The sequence below is a fragment of the Gopherus evgoodei genome, chromosome 19, assembly GCF_007399415.2.
Source record: "Gopherus evgoodei ecotype Sinaloan lineage chromosome 19, rGopEvg1_v1.p, whole genome shotgun sequence".
Classification (NCBI taxonomy): domain Eukaryota; kingdom Metazoa; phylum Chordata; order Testudines; family Testudinidae; genus Gopherus; species Gopherus evgoodei.
In genome coordinates, this window is record NC_044340.1 from 5,950,749 (window position 1) to 5,958,998 (window position 8,250).

An 8,250-nucleotide genomic window follows, 5' to 3' on the forward strand; every position below is an offset into this window, starting at 1 on the left:
CTGTCTGTCCCAAACCATTTAGTGTCTGTCTCCATTACGAAAGTGGCTGTTTAAAGGGATATCCATTCAATGAATATAAAGTAGTCAATAATGTTTAAAATAAACCCTTATCCATTTGGAATCCCCCTTCCACACACCAGCAGAAAGCCATTCCCTTCTCCATTGCAGTGACACCACCGAAGCCAAAGGTGTCTGAGGATGGATCAGCCAGGGTGGCTTGAAGTCAATGAGAGGAGAATTTGACCTGGAATTTGTCACAGGGCCTTGACAGCTGGAGTGCTGTTCTCTGCTGTTCTGGTCTGTTAACAGCTCCAGCAACTGAATGGCCCTCCCCAGGCCATGAAGGTCAGGTGACTGAGGTGAGGCATACGGGAAGGCTGGTCTGGCGCTCAGGAGACCTGTTTTAAATTCCTGGCCCTGGCACACTTTCTGTGTGAGCTCAGGTGAGTCACAATTTATCTGGCTTCACTCCCACTTTGCTAAATGAGGGTAATAATCCTTCCTGCCGTCCAGGGATGCTGTGAGGGGACCGTGAGGAGCTGTATGAGCAGCAGGGTAGGAAGAACTCTCACCTTTGTTGTTGCTGATCAGCTGTTTTCTGCGGGGCTGGGCTAACAGGGCTGCAGGATGTTGGTTTACACTGGGGAGGCCCTTTGAATAAAGAAAAGCTGGGAACTTGGGGCCGCATTCTGCTCTCAGATAAGTGCAGAGCTTGGGCCTGATTCCTCTGTCACACCCATTTTACCCCAATGGAGAGACTGCTGATTTACATCATCGTCAGAGGAGAATCGAAGCAGTGATTTCAGCTGGAACTCCATGTGTGAGGGCAGGGTTTGGATCTAATTATTCTGCATTAAACTGACATGTAGAATGAATGGAAATCGGAGATCATGCTAAAATGCTCATATGAATTAACTCTCCCAACAAATACTCCATTCTCAGATGAGACGTGTTCGCCATTCCCAGCCCGAAGCATTGTGTTTCCAGCTGCAGCCTCACCTCACTTTTAACCAGCCAGGAGCTTTCCCAGCTCTTTACAGGGCTTCACTGCTCAGCCTTTAGAAGTGAATAGTTTGTGAGAGCCGACTCGCCACTGCAGCTCTGTGTTAAAAGGAAAAGGAACAGTAACAAGCAATCCTTGGAACAGCACCTCTGTGCTGAATGAGCTGGAGAGTTTGTAAGTGGTGGAATTAAATAACGGTAACGGTAAAGCCCCAGGGCTTTTGTGTGTAAGACTCTTTGGATCACTCCAAAGAGACCAGGATTGGTCTAAATCATCTTCACCATCACGGGAAATCCCAAAGGGACATGGCCTCCTTGCAGATCAAGCGCCATTCAGATTGATCTAGCTAGGTCCTTAGCAGGGTTGGATTGGAAGTTTAGGGCCTGTCCATCATGAGCAAGATTTTGGCAACCACATGATCACCAACTGTGTAGATGGACCATTCAGTTTTTCTAAATGGTTTATGTTTATCTACCACTTGTTATCTTTCACTCTCCAGAATGGAAGGGTTACTGTATTCTCTGGGCAAGTGTCCCCGGTGGAGTCCTACCTCCAGAATGTGCTGTGTACCGACCACTCAAGTGGGAGAGTCACTGTGAGGTAAGAAGGAGAAAACAATGGCGAAGATGGCAGAGCAATCCTGAAGACTCTTCTCCCCCATGGGGCTAGTCTTTTTTGCTGAAATTTCCCCATGCTGCTGGGAGTTATTGCTTGAGATCACAAGATGGGTATGGGTGCAGTGACTCCATCCTTTCCTGAACTCATGGTACCTCATGCTGTCCCTGCACTACACAACCCTCTTTAAGAGCATGCAGAGTTCTAAACAGAGGGCTCTTACTTCAGCCCAGTAGATGAGAACGTTGCTGCAGAGAATGTTCAGTGTCATTCCCAGTGCTCTGCAGTCGGCCAGTTGCCCCTCGCGGTAGCTGTAGGACAAGCTGTTGTCTCCTGGGACCTGCTGGGAAACAAGATGTTTATATTGGTAATAGCAAAAAGAGGGACAAAGTTACCAAAGGCATTGGAGGCACCACTCAGCAGAGACATCTCGGGCCCTTCACACTGCTCCTCTCACTGCTTGGTGAAGTTCTCGATTCTCTGGGTAATTTCAGCCAGGCTGGGCATGGCAACCGTATCCATCTTCACAACCAAACACTTCCTTCTGTCCTGAACCCAAAAGCCAATGAACCTCTGGAAGCCAATGGGGAAAGAACTTTGCGACAAGTCACAGAACACTCAGGCATTTGCTGCATAAATCAAGAGCAAAGCAATGAATATAAAATAGGTCACTCCAAATCCAGAATACCATGTGCCAGTTAGGAGAACAGATTTGTGTGCATCAGGCACCATGGCTGGCACTGCCCTTGCAATTACTGTCAGCCACAGATTTGTTAGTTGCCTTAGATTTATGCTAATGTATTTTCATTTAGTGTTCATGTACCTAAAACATTTTGTAAGATGCATCACAGGCAGTGAGTTAATGAATGAAACAAATGTAACAGATGGCAGTGTGCGCCTCTATTTCAGACCGTTACAAGCAGAACAGAGTTGGTCATAAGAGGCTGGATGCAAAGGACATGGGGATGGCTGTCTTCAGCTAGAAGTATTTTAATTCTGGATCTGCCCTTGATGGAAATCTTCAGGGAGAAGTGGAGTTTCCTAAAGCCAAATCAGAAGTCGCTTGTTCAGAAGAGAAATCCCTGTGAAAAGCTCAACATTTTAGACTCTATTGCTTGAGCTAAAGAATCAGGTCTATTAGCTCAAAGGCAGTAGCAGACTCATGAACCTTTATATGTGATCTAGCCATTACAGACAAAGCACCACGTTACGTAAGCTCTTGTTCTGTTTATTGTCCTGACCTGCCTCAATGTACCAATCCACTGCAAGACTTTTGACACCCAGCACTCTGAGATCCCATTTACTCTTTCAAGTCAGCTTGAACATCTGTGGGAGTCCCATGTTTCTAGATGCACACGACAGTCACTGAGCTTCTGTTGCCCTGGATGTGAAAGGCAGGCATGTTCTCCCGGCTGCTCACCACCATCGTCTGCTGAATCACTTCCCTGTTGCTTCTGCTGCTGGTGGTTTGGATAATCTGCAGGAGACACATCACACACAGTGAAATTACTTCAGTGGACTCTAGGCTGCCTGCAGTACCAGCCTTTGAGGCTGTTGTTTTCAGGGGCATGGGCTTTGCAAGCAAACAGTTGTACAATGAGAGACCAGCCAACCATTGAGCCTGCTGGCCTGGATAGTGCTCCTGGAAGAGATATTCATAGTCTAAAGCTTGTGGCTGCAATTTACTGGCCATTTACAAACTCAGGGGCAAATATCCCACTCTCTGCTCAGAAGAAAGGAGATGGATAATTCATGCTGAAATCTACTAGCAGCAGGCTATCCATTCAACCAGTTGGGTTTTCTTCCTCCAATAATATTAAAATAACATGAATATAATGCTTATAACACAAGAGTGTCCTTATCCCTATTGCAGAGAAGAAGAAACTGAGGCACGAGAAGGGCAAGATACTCCCCAGAGATCACAGAACAAGTCAGGAGCAGAGGTAGAAATAAAACCATTGAGTCATGGCTCCAATGATTTTACCTTGCTGCTCAATAATGCCTGACTGGAACGTACAGACATTGGGCAAAGAGTCTAAATACAATTAGCATTTATGAATGACATGATAACAAACAGTCTATGCTGGGCATATCATACAGACCAGATAAATGGCATCAGCCTTCCATTTGCTGCTCTTCTCACTCTTTCCATGAATTTTTGAGTCATATGGACCCCAATCAGAATGGCTCCAATAATGATAATGGCCAAGAGGACCACCAGCACACAGATCAGGATGGTCTTCTTCCTGTTCTCATTAATTCTCGGTATGAATTTGTAGGCTTGGGGGACAGATCTATGATAATTTGCACCAAAGCTGCTATCAGTATTAGCATCTGCTCAACAGTAAGGAGATCAAGAGTTTGCAATGGTTATTTACCACTTTACAGACACAAGTGTAATCTATGCAACCTGAGAGAGCAAATATGCAGAATTTAGCATATGGGGACCTCCAATGAAAGGTCAGCCTTTGGGACTATAACTTTGCTATGGTGAATCCTTGGGGACCCAAATGGCAGCAGCATGACTGATTGTGTCCGCCCCTTGTCTGAACTCCACAAATCTGCAAATCTAAACCCACTATGGGGCTGAAACTCACTCATGATGCTGTTCTGTGTCTTGGGCACCTGTCCTCTAGCTCCCTCTGAACAAAGCTTCACACAGCTGGAGACGGTATCTCTGCTCTGGATCTCCAAGCTGGTTTGGCCCAAGCTCCACCACCCTGTCTGGAATTTATCTCCCCTCTCATCTTGCATAACTGCCCAGATATTCCAAGTGGGCAGCATTTCTGAACAAGTGAAAAATCCTCACAACGCAATTTCCATAAGAACATAAGAACGGCCAGACTGGGTCAGACCAAAGGTCCATCTAGCCCAGTATCCTGTCTTTTGACAGTGGCCAGTGCCAGATGCTTCAGAGAGAAGGAACAGAACAGATAATCATCAAGTGATCCATCCCCTGTTGCCCATTCCTAGCTTCTGGCAAACAGAGACTAGGGACACCATCCCTGCCCATCCTGGCTAATAGCCATTGATGGACCTGTCCTCCAGGAACTTCTCTAGTTGTTTTTTTTTTTAACCCTGTTATAGTCTTGGCCTTCACAATATCCTCTGGCAAAGAGTTCCACAGGTTGACTGTGTTGTGTGAAGAAATACTTCCTTTGGAACTGCCCTTCAGGTAGTTGAAGGCTGCTATCAAATTCCCCCTCCCTCTTCTCTTCTGCAGACTAAATAAGCCCAGTTCCCTCATCCTCTCCTCATAAGTCCCCACTCTATCCCAACTCCAGCTTCTTCTGATAATACTCTGGGAAACTTTAACACCTTGGAGTATATCAGTATAATAAGATTTGGTCTGTTATTCAGGGAAGCTAGACTCTGGATTTTTTGAAGTTTGCAAAAGATACTAAAGTTCCAGAGTACCAATACCTGCCTGCGAGACATTTTTCAGTCCACCCTCTTAGACAGTCAAACCTATGCAGAAAATGAACAGACTTTGAGAAATTACTCATCACGCCTATGAAACACAAGGGTCTTCATTCTGCCTTATAGAAGCTGTTACTTAGAGGAAAAAATATTCTCATGAAAAGGTGGAATACAGACTTGGGTATGGAGATTAAGGATGAGGATTGGCAAAATATTTGGAAAAGTGGCCCTTGTACCTCAATATCCAGGCTTATAAAAGAAAACTATGTTAAAATCCTCTAACAATGGTACCTACTGTGATGGGCTGGATCACTGAAACCCCCTTGGGGCTGCCAACTGACGTGCCAAGACTACTTCTGCCCCTGCTGTCCCTGCCAGCTCGGGACTCCAGCACCCTGTCTTGTCGAGCCAGACATGCCCGTCTGCTCCAAAACAGATCCACGGTCTGAACCAAATGCCCCAAAGCTTCAGACTTAACTGAAAGCAACTTAAGAAGTGTTCCTGTCTTTAACACTCAGATGCCCAACTCCCAGTGGGGTCCAAACCCCAAATAAATCTGTTATACCCTGTATAAATTGTTCGCCCTCTATAACACTGATAGAGAGTTATACACAGCTGTTTGCCCCTCCACCCCAGTATTATTACATACTCTGGGTTAATTAATAAGTAAAAAGTGATTTTTATTAAATACAGAAAGTAGGATTTAAGTGGTTTCAAGTAGTAACAGACAGAACAAAGTGAATTACCAAGCAAAATAAAATAAAACACACAAGTCTAAGCCTAGTACAGTAATAAAACTGAATACAGATAAAATCTCACTGTCAGAGATGTTTCAATAAGTTTCTTTCACAGACTGGATGCCTTCCTAGTCTGGGCACAATTCCCCGGTACAGCCCTTGTTCAGTTCAGGTGGTAGCTAGGGGATTTTCTCATGATGTCCACCTAATTTGCTCTGTTCCACCCACTTACATATCTTTTGCATAAGGCGGGAATCCTTTGTCCCTCTGGGTCTCCTCACCTTCTCAATGGAAATGCACCAGGTGAAAGATGGATTCCAGTTCAGGTGACATAATCACATGTCACTGTAAGACTTCATTATCCACTTGCCAGCGCACATGTATACAGGAAGACTTACAAGTAAAACAGAGCCATCTACAGTCAATTGTCCCGGTTAATGGGAGACATTAAGATTCCAAACCACCATTAATGGCCCACACTTTGCATAAGTACAATAGGACCTCAGAGTTATATTTCATATTTCTAGTTTCAGATACAGGAGTGATACATTTATACAAATAGGATGACCACACTCAGTAGATTATAAGCTTTGTAATGATACCTTACAAGAGACCTTTTGCATGAAGCGTATTTTAGTTACATTGTATTCACACTCATCAGCATACTTTCATAAAATCATACAGAGTGCAACGTTACACCTACCCCACCTTAAAGTCAGACATACATTTGTGGTACAGGGATGGCCCGGAAAGAGTGTAACAAAACAGGTGAATTTCTTCACACGTGGTTGTCCTAGCCAAAAGCTGGGACAATTTTGGAAGGAGGTTGGGGATGCTGTTAAGAAGATTGTGGGTTGCCATCCGTTGGATAACTTTTGGGGAGTTTTGCTGAATTTTCCCCAAAATTCAGTGTATAAGCTCTACAAAGAACTGATTACCTTGTATTAGTTGTAGCAAGAATCACAATCACAAGGTACTGGAAGAGACGTGACTACCCTAAATCAATTGATTGATTTCAAACAGCATGGGAAACACCAACTAGAAAAGCTGACTCATCAAGTCAGTGTTCTACAGGGAAGAAGGAAAAAAGGATAATTAGCTAGATACCTGGTGAAATTTGCTGGAAAAGTTTCATCCCCTGCCATGCAACATAGGAGACTGAGGATTTTGAATACCAAGGAAGGGAGAAATTGTTAAACTGTTACCTTACTAGTCAGATCTCACCCTAGTTTTATGAAATCCTGAAGGCCAGCTTATGCACTGAAATGTTTGTACATCAAGCTGCTTCTGGGAATTGTAAAGTTAGCCCCATAAAAATGTTTCTGCAACAATTTATTGGCTCTACTAATAAAAAAAAAAAAGGAAGGAATTTGCATGGAGGTACATAGAATGAGTTGGAGACAGAAGAAGAGAAAAAGGAGATAAGGAAAGGGAGAGAGAAAGAGCAAATAATTTCTGGGTTGAAGGACTGATTGAATTTATTCCTGCCCCTCTCCTTTATTCTCTTTCCCTGGCAGGCATCCTAGGAAAAATGGGAAAAGATGTGGTGGCTGTTTTGAGCACTTATGTAATATTAAAGATTTCCAGCTAGTCAGGATTCTGTAGTTTAATATGTGGAAAGAAAGGCAGAGGACCTCCCAGCATGCAGGACCCTGGGTTATCTCTCAACAGGTTCAAATATTGGTAACTAAGTGTGGTCCCAGCATAAGCTGTTGGGCTCCACTCTTCCTGCTGTAGGAGGCTGGAGGCAGCTAAAATCATCCACCAGCCTGTAACCTGTTATTTACACTGAGTCAGGTAAGCATGGGGGTATGGGCAATGTTTATGCAGGATGGAGTCACTGGACACATTCATGTCCTGTATTCTCAGAGAAAGGTGACAGTTCTGTGCTGAAATGGAAGTAAAAGGCCCGTGCCATTGGGGAGGAGAGTCCATTGGGCCCTTCTCTCTTCTCACTTTAGGTTCTTCCCACATCCTCAAGGACACCACATCAGTGATCTTCTAGAGTTCTGTACATGGCACCCTCTGGAAGTACAACAATAATGTTCATTTCTTGACTGTTGTTGGAGTTTGAGAGCACACTCCCTTGTTACATTGCAGTCACTCTGCCTTGGTCCTCCATTACTGCTGATGGCTCTTTTGGCTTTCAGCACGTTTTAGTTGCCTGGGCCTTGGGTTAAAATCACCCCTTATCAAGTACTTGGAGTCCAAAGGCAACTGCACAAAGTCTGCTATTGTTCCTGCTTGTGGAGTTATCCTGGGGGAACCAGGGAGAGCAAACAGAAACACGTAGCAAAAAAACCATTCTTTCTATATTCCATAACTCGTGGGAACAGCAGCATGGATGGTGATTTGGACTGTTACTTTGCTTCCATATTTACTATTCTTTCTAGACATCAGGATGGTTTTTTCCTGCAACTTCAATAAGGATCCTTTAAAATACAGCCAGCTCTCCTGGACTCCTTTCCCTCTGAT